Source organism: Triticum dicoccoides, chromosome 6B, assembly GCF_002162155.2.
Source record: "Triticum dicoccoides isolate Atlit2015 ecotype Zavitan chromosome 6B, WEW_v2.0, whole genome shotgun sequence".
NCBI classification, from domain to species: domain Eukaryota; kingdom Viridiplantae; phylum Streptophyta; class Magnoliopsida; order Poales; family Poaceae; genus Triticum; species Triticum dicoccoides.
Genome location: NC_041391.1, coordinates 680,112,559 through 680,128,194, shown reverse-complemented (window position 1 = coordinate 680,128,194; position 15,636 = coordinate 680,112,559). Strand labels below are relative to the sequence as shown.

The following is a 15,636-nucleotide window of genomic DNA, read 5'->3' as shown; positions in this document are numbered from 1 at the left end:
CTTAAGAATCGGCTTACCCATTACTTAAAATCACGAGACCGTCCTGTAGCCAATCCCTTGCTGATGTGAACATGTTGCATGTTAATTAAGATAAATCAAGTAGTGGGGAACTTCTCAGTATATAGGATATAGAATAAGGACGCATATAATTTGGCGGAAGCTGTGCATGTGATTTGGCGGAAGGTAATATTTAAAGCAAGTTTGGATTTGCCGGAATGCAATATTAGCACAATTGATTTGGCGGAAGATCAAGTTTGCACGTGTTGCTTGTGAGCTCAGTTGAGGCAGAGGTGTTCTATCTTACCAACACTAGCAACACGATTTGGGATTCCACTGAAGGTTATTTTACCAACTCATAATTATGTACAAATCGATGCTGGCACGGTTGGATTGCCGGTTCCTGTATCACTATTCATGGAGTGGTCTCTGCCGGTCCGCGAATAGATACGGTATCCGGTTTCCATGTCAACGTTGAAGATTCCCTAAACAAGGCCGAGCCTATGTGGTAAGCTATCTTAAAAAAAAAGAATGTACAAATCGATGCTGGTACGGTTGGATTGCCGGTTCCTATATCACTATTCGTCGAGTGGTCTCTACAGGTCCGCGAACAGATACGGTATCCGGTTTGTGGGTCAACGTTGAAGATTCCCTAAGCAAGGCCGAGCCTATGTGGTAAGCTATCTTAAAAAAAGAAAAACGGAAAACACCGGCCAAATGAGGCGAGACATTTGGCATGTCATATTAGGCATCAATCACTCAACATCATGAACCACCGTTGCGAGTCTATGACACTCGGCATCAATTACTCAACTAATGCGCCAACGGACATGGCCATGAGCTCAACTATGACAGAAGGGCAGCTCATGTTCAGATGCTGGAAGCCGTCGGTGGCCATGACCGCACTAAGATTCGCCGGAGTGGCAAGAAAATCAAAGCAGGCTCTCTTCCACCACTTACAATGGTGCTGCTCGGCTAGCGCCAAGATAGTTGCCACCGTGCCCAAGTTAATGTACTCGCACAACTTCTCCTCGTAGATTAACTTCAGCCGCTCCATGACGTATCTGTCCGCCGCCACGAGCAGATGCTGGCACTTGACGTCTTCGTCTTTCTTCCTTGTCTCCGGCAGCGAGCCCGTGTACGCAAAACGAAGCAGCGCCTTGAACACCTGCACGTCCATGTCTTCTACGCGCACGACACCAGCGGCAACGGCATTGCCCTCCTTCATCGGTCCGAATAGCTCGGCACTGAAGACCGGCGAGCGGGCCGCGAGCACATACCGGTGCGCGGCGACGGTCTCACCGCCGACCTCGAACACCACGTCGGCACTTTTCGGTCTCGAGGAGCTCGCCCAGGTCCCGGCGCAGGTCCACTAGTAGAAAAATGGGCAAATCTGAGACACATTAGTGCCGGTTTGATTTTAAACCGGGACTAATATGTTCATTAGTGCCGGTTCCAACGGCTAGCCAGGCGTCCTCATTAGTACCGGTTCGTGGCGAACCTTTAACACCGGTTCGTGGTATGAACCGGTACTAAAAAGAGTGGTGGCAGGATGTTGTCAGTCTGGGGCCCGTCCAACACCTTTAGTACCGGTTCGTGGCACGAACCGGTACTAAAGGTCGACGTACATAAACCCTTCGTCCACCCGAGCCACTATGTTCTTCCCCTTTCCCCTGACTTTCTCTGTTCTTCCCCTCTCTTCCTCGAGCTCCTCACAAATTTTGCCCAAAATTTGTCAAGATTTGAAGGGCCCCATCCATTTAAATGATCACAAAGGTTAGCAACTTTGTCCTTTCAACTCTCATTGCTAGATTAGCTCTTGCAATGCTTTGTATAATGATTAATTTGGGAGGAATTATATTTGCTAGTATTTGATTTATATGCAGTTAGAGGTTAAAAATAACACTTAGTTTGCATATGTAGGTGTGGTTACTTAGTGCCTTCTAAATCTCCGTCGTAACCACCGTCGATCGCCCGCACCGTCCCGTCGCCGGCACCACCTTGTGGTGGCTCTTGTTCATGAATGTTTTACATTACCAAATTGATGTTTGTGTGATATGGATATATAGTTACTCATATAATTGTCTTACCCGTACGTTGTTTGTTATACATAGTGCCATGGTTTTGATATCCGTCCCGGTCGGCCCTCGTCCTTGTTATGATTCGGATGTGGTATATTCTCTTTTAAAACTAGTTGTTGCATTTCGTGTTTATGACAAATTATGCCCATCAAGTTGACATAGATATTTTTATCTAGGAGGTATGTGAACCGGAAATTCCAACCGACCCTATTGTCGAGAGGTTAAATTTAGTTGAAAGAGAAAACGAGTATTTGAAAGAAAAATTGAAAAGAATTGAGGGGGAGAAGATGGAATTGGAGTTGCATGTTGCCGATGTCGTCGATAATCACAAGATCAAGATGGAGAAAATGAGGCTGAAGATTAGAAAGATTAGAAAATATGCCATTGACAGTGTGGCTTGGTATCATTATGCTGTTGGATCAATTGTTACCTTAGTTGCAATCTTGATCGCATTTGTTGTTGCATTTAAATTCTTTAGCTAGAGAGTTACTTGTATGTTGCATTTAATTAAGAGTTGTATACAAACTTTATGTATGAACTTTATGTATGAACTTGTATTAATTTGGTCTATTCGGTGTTGTGTATAATGAAGATATGAGCCGACAATGGATGTATGACGACCGATGCTCTCCCGGGTTCATTAATGGCGTGCATACTTTTCTGCTTGACCCTGAGGCAAACAAGCGGCCGGATGGTTTTATGCCTTGTCCATGTGCTGGCTGTAAGAATGGTCGCAATTACTCTACGTCAAGAACCATTCACGTCCACATATTTGAGTCCGGTTTCATGCCCCACTATAATGTTTGGACCAAGCACGGAGAAAGAGGGGTTATGATGGAAGACAATGAAGAATAAGAGGACGACGATATCTATCCTGGCCATGGGTTCCCTGAATACGATGATACAATAATGGAGGAAGAAGCTGAGCCGGCAATGCGGGAAGAAGCTGAAGAAGAGGCATCAGATGAGCCCGCTGATGATCTAGGTCGGGCCATTGCCGATGCAAAGAGAAACTGCGCAAGTGATTTGGAGAGGAAGAAGTTGCAGCGCATGTTAGAGGATCACAAGAAATTGTTGTACCCGAATTGCAAAGCTGACAAAAAAAAGTTGGGCACCACACTGGAATTGCTGCAATGGAAGGCAGAGAATGGTGTATCTGACAAGGGATTTGGAAAGTTGCTGGTAATGGTTGTTGGAAATATGTCCTAGAAGCAATAATAAATTGGTTATTATTATATTTCCTTGTTCATGATAATCGTTTATTATCCATGCTATAATTGTATTGATAGGAAACTCAGATACATGTGTGGGTACATAGACAACACCATGTCCCTAGTAAGCCTCTAATTGACTAGCTCGTTGATCAATAGATGGTTACGGTTTCCTGACCATGGACATTGGATGTCGTTGATAATGGGATCACATCGTTAGGAGAATGATGTGATGGACAAGACCCAATCCTAAGCCTAGCACAAAGATTGTGTAGTTCGTATGCTAAAGCTTTTATAATGTCAAGTATCATTTCCTTAGACCATGAGATTGTGCAACTCCCGGATACCGTAGGAATGCTTTGGGTGCACCAAACATCACAACGTAACTGGGTGGCTATAAAGGTGCACTACGGGTATCTCCGAAAGTGTCTGTTGGGTTGGTACGAATCGAGACTGGGATTTGTCACTCCGGTTGAAGGAGAGGTATCTCTGGGCCCACTCGGTAGGACATCATCATAATGTGCACAATGTGACCAAGGGGTTGATCATGGGATGATGTGTTACGGAACGACTAAATAGACTAGCTGGTAACGAGATTGAACAAGGTATCGGGATACCGACGATCGAATCTCGGGCAAGTATAATACCGCTAGACAAAGGGAATTGTATACAGGATTGATCGAATCCTCGACATCGTGGTTCATCCGATAAGATCATCATGGAACATGTGGGAGCCGCATGGTTATCCAGATCCCGCTGTTGGTTATTGACCGGAGAACGTCTCGGTCATGTCTGCATGGTTCCCGAACCCGTAGGGTCTACACACTTAAGGTTCGATGATGCTAGGGTTATAAAGGAAGTTTGTATGTGGCTACTGAATGTTGTTTGGAGCCCCGGATGAGATCCCAGACGTCACGAGGAGTTCCGGAATGGTCCGGAGGTAAATATTTATAAATGGAAAGTTGTTGTTCGGGTTCCGGGAAAAGTTCGGGTTTTTCTGGTATTGTACCGGGAAGCTTCCAGAAGGTTCCGGAGGATTCCGGAGGGGTCCGGAGGTCCGGAAATTGTTCCACCACATCCAATACAGCAGCATGGGCTGTAAGGGGGCTCCGTAGCCTTAATGGACCACGGGCACCAGCCCCCCCAAGGCCCATACGCATGGGAGAGGGGAAACCCTAAAGGGGAGGGCCTCCACCTGACTTGGGAGGCACTCCTTCCCCCTTGGTCGCCGCCCCCAACCCTAGATGGGATCTAGGGGGGGCGGCCCCCTTCTCTCCCCACCTATAAATAGTGGAGGGGTGGGAGGGCAGCCGCACCCCAAGTTCTGGCGCAGCCCTCCCCCTCTCCCAAGTACTCTTCCTCTCCCGCGGTGCTTGGCGAAGCCCTGCAGGATTGCCACACTCCTCCACCACCACCACACCATCGTGCTGCTGCTGGACGGAGTCTTCCCCAAGCTCTCCCTCTCTCCTTGCTGAATCAAGGCATGGGAGACGTCACCGGGCTGCACATGTGTTGAACGCGGAGGTGCCGTCCGTTCAGCACTAGGATCTCCGGTGATTTGGATCACGACGAGTACGACTCCTTCAACCCGTTCTCTTGAACGCTTCCGCTTAGCGATCTACAAGGGTATGTAGATGCACTCTCCTTCCCCTCGTTGCTAGTCTCTCCATAGATAGATCTTGGTGACTCGTAGGAAAATTTTGAATTTCGGCTACGTTCCCCAAAAGTGGCATCATGAGCTAGGTCTATTGCGTAGATTCTTTGCATGAGTAGAACACAAAGTAGTTGTGGGCGTTGATTTTGTTCAATATGCTTACCATTACTAGTCCAATCTTGATTCAGCGGCATTGTGGGATGAAGCGGCCCGGACCGACCTTACACGTACACTTACGTGAGACAGGTTCCACCGATTGACATGCACTAGTTGCATAAGGTGGCTAGCGGGTGCCAGTCTCTCCCACTTTAGTCGGAACGGATTCGATGAAAAGGGTCCTTATGAAGGGTAAATAGCAATTGGCATATCATATTGTGGTTTTGCATAGGTAAGAAACGTTCTTGCTAGAAACCCATAGCAGCCACGTAAAACATGCAAACAACAATTAGAGGACGTCTAACTTGTTTTTGCAGGGTATGCTATGTGATGTGATATGGCCAAGAAGAATGTGATGAATGATATGTGATGTATGAGATTGATCATGTTCTTGTAATAGGAATCACGACTTGCATGTCGATGAGTATGACAACCGGCAGGAGCCATAGGAGTTGTCTTAATTTATTGTATGACCTGCGTGTCATTAAACAACGCCATGTAATTACTTTACTTTATTGCTAACCGGTAGCCATAGTAGTAGAAGTAATAAGTTGGCGAGACAACTTCATGGAGACACCATGATGGAGATCATGATGATGGAGATCATGGTGTCATGCCGGTGACGATGATGATCATGGAGCCCCGAAGATGGAGATCAAAAGGAGCAAAATGATATTGGCCATATCATGTCACTTTTTGATTGCATGTGATGTTTATCATGTTTATGCATCTTATTTGCTTAGAATGACGGTATTAAATAAGATGATCCCGCATTAAAATTTCAAGAAAGTGTTCCCCCTAACTGTGCACCGTTGCGAAAGTTCGTCGTTTCGAAGCACCACGTGATGATCGGGTGTGATAGATTCTAACGTTCACATACAACGGGTGTAAGCCAGATTTACACACGTGAAACACTTAGGTTAACTTGACGAGCCTAGCATGTACAGACATGGCCTCGGAACACAAGAGACCGAAAGGTCGAGCATGAGTCGTATGGTGGATACGATCAACATGAAGATGTTCACCGATGATGACTAGTCCGTCTCACATGATGATCGGACACGGCCTAGTTGACTCGGATCATGTAATCACTTAGATAACTAGAGGGATGTCTATATGAGTGGGAGTTCATTAGATGAACTTAATTATCCTGAACATAGTCAAAAGCCCTTTGCAAATTATGTCATAGCTCACACTTAGTTCTACTATTTTAGATATGTTCCTAGAGAAAATATAGTTGAAAGTTGACAGTAGCAATTATGCGGACAGTAGAAGGCTTATGTCCTTAATGCACCGCTCGGTGTGCTGGACCTCGAACGTGGTCTGTGGATGTTGCGAACATCTGACATACACGTTTTGATGACTACATGATAGTTCGGTAATGTTAAATGGTTTAGAGTTGAGGCACCGAAGACATTTTTTGAAATGTCGCGGAACATATGAGATGTTTTGAGGGCTGAAATTGGGATTTCAGGCTCGTGCCCACGTCAAGAGGTATAAGACCTCCGACGATTTTCTTAGCCTGCAAACTAAGGGAAAAAACTCAATCGTTGAGGTTGTGCTCAGATTGTCTGAGTACAACAATCACTTGAATCAAGTGGGAGTTGATCTTCCAGAAGATACAACGATGTTTCTCCAAAGTCATTGCCACCAAGCTGCTAGAGCTTCATGATGAACTATAACATATCAGGGATAGATATGATGATCCTTGAAGTGTTCGCGATGTTTGACACCGCGAAAGTAGAAGTCAAGTAGGAGCATCTATTGTTGATGGTTGGTAAAACCACTAGTTTCAAGCAGGGCAAGGGGAACAAGGGATACTTCATGAAACGGCAAAACAGTTGCTGCTCTAGTGAAGAAACCCAAGGTTGAAACCAAACCCGAGACTAAGTGCTTCTGTAATGAGAGGAACGGACACTGAAGCAGAACCACCCTAGATACTTGGTAGATGAGAAGGCTGGCAAGGTCGATAGAAGTATATTGGATATACATTGAATTAAATGTGTACTTTACTAGTACTCCTAGTAGCACCAGGGTATTAGATACCGGTTCGGTTGCTAAGTGTTAGTAACTCGAAATAAAAGCTACGGAATAAACGGAGACTAGCTAAAGGTGAGCTGACGATATGTGTTGGAAGTGTTTCCAAGGTTGATGCGATCAAGCATCGCACGCTCCCTCTACCATCAAGATTTGGTGTTTGTGTTGAGCATAGACATGATTGGATTATGTCTATCGCAGTACGGTTATTCATTGAAGGAGAATAATGGTTACTCTGTTTATTTGAATAATACCTTCAATGGTTTTGCACCTAAAATGAATGGTTTATTGAAATCTCGATCATAGTGATACACATTTTCATGCCAAAAGATATAAGGTAGTAATGATAGTACCACTTACTTGTGGCACTGCCATGTAAGTCATATTGGTGTAAAACGCATGAAGAAGCTCCATGTTGATGGATATTTGGACTCACTCATTTTGAAAAGTTTGAGACATGCGAACCATGTCTATTGGTGTATACGCATGAAGAAACTCCATGCAGATGGATCGTTTGGACTCACTTGATTTTGAATCACTTGAGATATGCAAATCATACCACATGGGCAAGATGACTGAAAAGCCTCGTTTTTAGTAAGATGGAACAAGATAGCAACTTGTTGGAAGTAACACATTTTGATGTGTGGAGTCCAATGAGTGCTGAGGCATGCAGTGAATATCGTTATGTAATTACTTCACGGATGATTTAAGTAGATACTGAGTATATTTACTTGATGAAACACAAGTCTGAATTATTGAATGGTTCAAGTGATTTCAGAGTGAATTTGAAGATCATCGTGACAAGGGGATAAAATGTCTATGATATGATCATAGAGATGAGTATCTGAGTTACGAGCTTTGGCACGCAATTAAGACATTGTGAAAATTGTTTCACAATTAATACCGCGTGGAACACCATAGTGTGATGGTGTGTCCGAACATCATAGTTGCACCCTATTGGATATGGTGCGTACCATGATGTCTCTTATCGAATTACCACTATCATTCATGGGTTAGGCATTAGAGACAACCGCAGTCACTTTAATAGGGCACCACGTAATTCCGTTGAGACGACACCGTTTGAACTATGGTTTGGAGAAACCTAAGTTGTCGTTTCTTGAAAGTTTGGGGCTGCGACGCTTATGTGAAAAAGTTTCATCATGATAAGCTCGAACCCAAAACGGATAAATACATCTTCATAGGATACCCAAAATGGTTGGGTATACCTCCTATCTCAGATCCGGAAGCAAGAGTAATTGTTTCTAGAAACGAGTCCTTTCTCGAGGAAAAGTTTCTCTCAAAAGAATTGAGTGGGAGGATGGTGGAGACTTGATGAGGTTATTGAACCATCACTTCAACTAGTGTGTAGCAGGGCACGGGAAGTTGTTCCTGTGACACCTACACCAATTGAAGTAGAAGCTTATGATAGTGATCATGAAACTTCAGATCAAGTCACTACCAAACCTCGTAGGACGACAAGGACGCGTACTGCTTCGGAGTGGTACGGTAATCCTGTCTTGGAGGTCATGTTGCTAGATAACAATTAACCTACGAGCTATGGAGAAGCGATGGTGGGCCCGGATTCCGACAAATGGCTCGAGGCCATAAAATCCGAGAGAGGATCCATGTATGAGAACAAGGCAAGGACTTTGGTGGACTTGCCCGTTGATCGGCAAGCCATTGAGATAAATGGATCTTTAATAAGAATACGGACGTGAACGGTAATGTCACCGTCTGTGAAGCTCGACTTGTGGCGAAGAGTTTTTCACAAGTTCAAGGAGTTGACTACGATGAGATTTTCTCATCCGTAGCGATGCTTAAGTCCGTCGGAATCATGTTAGCATTAGCTGCATTTATGAAATCAACCAATTGGATGTCAAAACGAGTTTCCTTACCAGTTTTCGTAAGGAAAGGTTGTATGTGATACATTCAGAATGGTTTGTCGATCCTAAGGATGCTAAAAGGTATGCTAGCTCCAGCGATCCTTCTAAGGACTGGAGTAAGCATCTCGGAGTTGGAATGTACGCTTTGATGGAATGATCAAAGATTTGGGTTTGTACAAAGTTTATGAGAAACTTGTATTTCCAAAGAAGTGAGTGGGAGCACTATAGAATTTCTGATAACTATATGTTGTTGACATATTGTTGATCAGAAATGATGTAGAATTTCTGGAAAGCATATAGGGTCATTTGAAAAGTGTTTTTCAATGGAAAACCTGGATTAAGCTATTTGAACATTGAGCATCAAGATCTATGAGGATAGATCAAAGACGCTAAATGGTACTTTCAAATGAGCACATACCTTGACATGATCTTGAAGGTGTTCAAGATGGATCAGTCAAAGAAGGAGTTCTTGCCAGAGTTGTAAGGTATGAAGTTAAGAGTTATAGCTCGACCACGGCAGAAGAGAGAGAAAGGACGAAGGTCGTCCCCTATGCTTTAGACGTAGGCTCTATAGTATGCTATGCTGTGTACCACACCGGAAGTGTGCCTTGCTACATACCTGGCAAGAGGGTACAAAGGTGATCAAGGAGTGGATCACCAGATAGCGGTCAAAATCATCCTTAGAGGAATAAGGACATGTTTCTCGATTATGGAGGTCGGTGTAAAGGGTTACGTCGATGCAAGATTTAACACCTATCCGAGTGACTCTGAGTAGCAAACCGGATACGTATATGGAGCAACCATTTGGAATAGCTCCAAGTGGAGCGTGGAAGCAGTATTTACAATATGACCTAGAGATTTGCGAAATACATATGGATCTGAATGTTGCAGACCCGTTGACTAAAACCTCTCTCACAAGCAAAACATGATCAAACCCCAGAACACATTGAGTCTTATTCACATGGTGATGTGAACTAGTTTAGTGACACTAATAAACTCTTTGGATTGTCACATGGCGATGTGACCTATCAGTGTTAATCACATGGCGATGTGAACTAGATTATTGACTCTAGTGCAAGTGGGAGACTGTTGGAAATATACCCTAGAGGCAATAATAAATTGGTTATTATTATATTTCCTTGTTCATGATAATCGTTTATTATCCATGCTATAATTGTATGGATAGGAAACTCAGATACATGTGTGGGTACATAGACAACACCATGTCCCTAGTAAGCCTCTAATTGACTAGCTCGTTGATCAATAGATGGTTACGGTTTCCTGACCATGGACATTGGATGTCGTTGATAACGGGATCACATCGTTAGAAGAATGATGTGATGGACAAGACCCAATCCTAAGCCTAGCACAAAGATTGTGTAGTTCGTATGCTAAAGCTTTTATAATGTCAAGTATCATTTCCTTAGACCATGAGATTGTGCAACTCCCAGATACCGTAGTAATGCTTTGGGTGCACCAAACGTCACAACGTAATTGGGTGGCTATAAAGGTGCACTACGGGTATCTCCGAAAGTTTCTGTTGGGTTGGTACGAATCGAGACTGGGATTTGTCACTCCGGTTGACGGCGAGGTATCTCTGGGCCCACTCGGTAGGACATCATCATAATGTGCACAATGTGACCAAGGGGTTGATCACGCGATGATGTGTTACGGAACGAGTAAAGAGACTTGCCGGTAACGAGATTGAACAAGGTATCGGGATACCGACGATCGAATCTCGGGCAAGTATAATACCGCTAGACAAAGGGAATTGTATACGTGATTGATCGAATCCTCGACATCGTGGTTCATCCGATGAGATCATCATGGAACATGTGGGAGCCAACATGGGTATCCAGATCCCGCTGTGGGTTATTGACCGGAGAACGTCTCGGTCATGTCTGCATGGTTCCCGAACCCATAGGGTCTACACACTTAAGGTTCGATGACGCTAGGGTTATAAAGGAAGTTTGTATGTGGTTACCGAATGTTGTTTGGAGTCCCGGATGAAATCCCAGACGTCACGAGGAGTTCCGGAATGGTCAGGAGGTAAAGGTTTATATATGGAAAGTTGTTGTTCGGGTTCCGGGAAAAGTTCGGGTTTTTCTGGTATTGTATCGGGAAGCTTCTAGAAGGTTCCGGAGGATTCCGGAGGGGTCTGGAGGTCCGGAAATTGTTCTACCACGTCCAATACAGCAGCATGGGCTGTAAGGGGGCACCCTAGACTTAATGGGCCAGGGGCACCAGCCCCCCCAAGGCCCATTGCCATGGGAGAGGGGAAACCCTAAAGGGGAGGGCCTCCACTTGACTTGGGAGGCACTCCTCCCCGCCTTGGCCGCCACCCCCAACCCTAGATGGGATCTAGGGGGCCGGCCCCCTTCTCTCCCCACCTATAAATAGTGGAGGGGTGGGAGGGCAGCCGCACCCCAAGTTCTGGCGCAGCCCTCCCCCTCTCCCAAGTACTCCTCCTCTCCCGTGGTGGTTGGCGAAGCCCTACAGGATTGTCACACTCCTCCACCACCACCACGTCGTCGTGCTGCTGCTGGATGGAGTCTTCCCCAAGCTCTCCCTCTCTCCTTGCTGAATCAAGGCATGGGAGACGTCACCGGGCTGCACGTGTGTTGAACGCAGAGGTGTCGTCCATTCGGCACTAGGATCTCCGGTGATTTGGATCACGACGAGTACGACTCCTTCAACCCATTCTCTTGAACGCTTCCGCTTAGCGATCTACAAGGGTATGTAGATGCACTCTCCTTCCCCTCGTTGCTAGTCTCTCCATAGATAGATCTTGGTGACTCATAGGAAAATTTTGAATTTCTGCTACGTTCCCCAACAATGATAAAGAATATGCTTCCAAAGGACAACGAATTGCCCGAGAGTACGTATGAAGCAAAGAAGGTTGTCTGCCCTATAGGGTTAGAGGTGCAGAAGATACATGCATGCCCTAATGACTGCATCCTCTACCGCGGTGCGTACGAGGATTTGAACGCTTGCCCGGTATGTGGTGCATTGCATAATAAGATCAGTCGCAATGACCCTGGTGATGTCGAGGGCGAGCGCCCCAGGAAGAAGATTCCTGCCAAGGTGTTGTGGTATGCTCCTATAATACCACGGTTGAAACGTTTGTTCCAAAACAAAGAGCATGCGAAGGCGATGCGGTTGCACAGAGAATACCGTAAGAAAGACGGAAAGTTGAGAGTACCTGCTGACGGTTCGCAGTGGAGAAAAATCGAGAGAAAGTACAGGGAGGAGTTTGCAGGTGACCCAAGGAACGTATGGTTTGGTCTAAGCGCAGATGGCATTAATCCTTTTGGGGAGCAGAGCAGCAACCATAGCACGTGGCCTGTGACTCTATGTTTGTATAACCTTTCTCCTTGGTTGTGCATGAAGCGGAAGTTCATTATGATGCCAGTGCTCATCCAAGGTCCTAAGCAACCCGGTAACGATATTGATGTGTAGCTAAGGCCATTAGTTGAAGAACTATTACAGCTGTGGAATGGAACAGGTGTATGTGCATGGGATGAGCACGGACAGGAAGAATTTGACCTAAAGGCGTTGCTGTTCGTGACCATCAATGATTGGTCTGCTGTCAGTAACCTTTCAGGACATACAAACAAGGGATACCGCGGATGCACGCACTGTTTGGATGATACTGACAGTATATATTTGGAGAGTTGTAGGAAGAATGTGTGCCTGGGACATCGTCGATTTCTTCCGAGCAGGCATCTCGTAAGAAAGAAAGGCAAGCATTTCAAAGGTGAGGCGGATCACCGGAGAAAGCCTCGCCACCGTACTGGTGCTGATGTACATGATATGGTCAAGGATTTGAAGGTAATCTTTGGAAAGAGTCCTGGCGGACAACCTGTTCCGAAGGACGCTGACGGACGCGCGCCCATGTGGAAGAAGAAATCTATATTTTGGGACCTACACAATTGGAAAGACCTAGAGGTCCGCTCCGCAATCAACGTGATGCATGTGACGAAGAATCTTTGCGTGACCCTACTTGGCTTTTTGGTCGTATATGGGAAGACAAAAGATACACCAGAGGCACGGGAGAACCAGCAACGTATGCACGGAAAAGACGGCATACATTAGGGTCAGGCCAGCTACGCTCTTACCAAAGAAGAGAAGGAAATCTTCTTTGAATGCCTGCTCAGCATGAAGGTACCGTCTGGCTTCTCGTTGAATATAAAGGAAATAATAAATATGTTAGAGAAAAAGTTCCAGAACCTAAAGTCTCATGACTGCCACGTGATTATGACGCAACTGCTTCCGGTTGCATTGAGGGGGCTTCTACTGGAAAACGTTCGATTAGCCATTGTGAAGCTATGTGCATTCCTCAATGCCATCTCTCAGAAAGTAATCGATCCAGAAATCATACCAAGGTTACAGAATGATTTGGTGCAATGTCTTGTCAGTTTTGAGTTAGTGTTCCCACCATCCTTCTTCAACATCATAACGCACGTCCTAGTTCACCTTTGCGAAGAGATTAACGTTTTGGGTCATGTATTTCTACACAATATGTTCCCCTTTGAGAGGTTCATGGGAGTCTTGAAGAAATATGTTCATAACCGTGCTAGGCCAGAAGGAAGCATCGCGAAGGGCCATGAAAATGAGGAGGTCATTGAGTTTTGTATTGACTTTATTCCTGACCTTAAGTCGATTGGTGTTCTTGAATCGCCGCATAAGGGCAGACTGGATGGAAAAGGCATGCTAGGAGGGGATCAAATAATATGTATGGACGGGCATTCTCTCACTGAAGCACACTACACAGTTCTACAGAATTCCGCCTTGGTGGCTCCGTATATGGAGGAACACAAGAATTTTCTACACTCCAAACACCCGGAGAAGTCTGACGAATGGATTACACGTGAACAAACAAGGACTTTCGCTGGTTGGTTGCAGAAACGTGCCAAGCATGATTGCGATATTGAAGATGACCTATACTCGCTGTCCCAGTTACCATCTTCGAATATAATGACTTTCAAAGGGTACGAGATAAATGGGAATACATTTTACACGATCGCCCAAGATAAGAAGAGCACCAACCAAAACAATGGTGTCCGCTTTGATGCAACAACCAACACGGGAAAGGAAACATATGATGGTTACAAAGAGGACATATGGGAACTTAACTATGCAGGTGGTTTGAGGGTCCCTTTGTTTCGGTGCAAATGGGTCAATATGACACGAGGCGGGGTAAGGGAAGACCCGCAGTACGGAATGACAACAGTGGATCTCAACAATCTTGCGTATGCAGAAGAACCATTTGTCCTAGCCAATGATGTGGCGCGGGTTTTTTATGTAAAAGACATGTCTACCAGGCCGAGAAAAAGAAAAGATAAGGAAGCGAATGGATCATACGATGAGCCAAAGCGCCACATAGTTCTTTCAGGGAAAAGAAACATCATGAGAGTGGACGACAAGACAGACATGTCAGAAGATTATGAAAAGTTTGATGAATTTGCTCCATTCGCAGTGAATATTGACCCGAGCATCCTCTTAAATGATGAAGATTTTCCATGCCTACGGTGCAAAGGGACACACGCGAAGAAAAAGTTTCACACCCAAAGATCCGGGATGTGATCGGCTTCACTATCATCACTTTCTTCTGTGTTTCACACCCAGGAGGGAATCTCTGTAATAGTTAGGATAGTTATGTGTTTTGGCATTTGAAACACGAAGAAATTTTATGTGCAAACAAATTCTTTCATGCATTTACTATCTCTTTCGAAGTATCAGGGTTTCGGAGGAAAACACATATGTTACAAAGGCATTTCATCTTTTAAATAAGCTAAGCATTACCAAATTGAATATAGTGATAAAACACAATAATATTAAACATAAGAAAAAATAATCACTGAAAAATCTTTTTTCAAAGTTAAGTTATTCACAAACTAGTGATTCACACAAATTTCAAATAATTCAAAATTTAAACTATTTAAATTTGAAAACTACCGACACTAACAGAAAGTTTGTAATTTTTTGTACCTAAAGCAAAAATATTCGGAAAGAAGCTCTAAATACAGCAAAAAACAACTCAAAAATAAATAAAACAAAAAAAGCAAAAAAAAATTACGAAAATAAAAAAGCCCGCCTACTTGGCCAAAGCGCCTTCATACGACTAGAAACACAACCTTCTGTTGGGCCAGGATGCAGGCCCGGAAAGGCCCAGTAGGCCCACAGGGCAGCATTGAACAGGTAGGCCCAGTAGGCCTGCTTAGGGGAGGAGCTCGAGAGAGCTACCGCACAGGGGCTTATAAACCAGTGCGGTAGCCCTTCGACTAGCGAGGTTGGACTAAACTTGCCGCACCGCACTGCGCCAGCGCACCCCTTTAGTACCGGGTCGTGGCACCAACCGGTACTAAAGGGGGGGGGGGGGTCTTTAGTACGGGTTGGAGCCACCACCCGGTACTAAAGGGGGGCGCTTCCCGCCGCTTGGCCTGGCCAAAACAGACCTTTAGTACAGGGTCGTGGCACCAACCGGTACTAAAGGTCCATCCTATATATACAACAGTTGAAAAAATTCACTTTCCCTCTCTGTTTCTTCCCTTCGTCGCGCCGCCCTGCCCCGATCTACGCCGTCCCCGTTGACGTCGCCGCCCCCGCCCCTCGTC

The 15,636-nt window shown here is 45.1% G+C and overlaps 1 pseudogene; it reads right to left on the bottom strand.

Moving 5' to 3' along the window:
* Window positions 1-802: 802 nt before the first annotated feature.
* The window catches only part of LOC119321480, a 21,723-nt pseudogene continuing 6,889 nt past the window's right edge, over window positions 803-15,636 (bottom strand).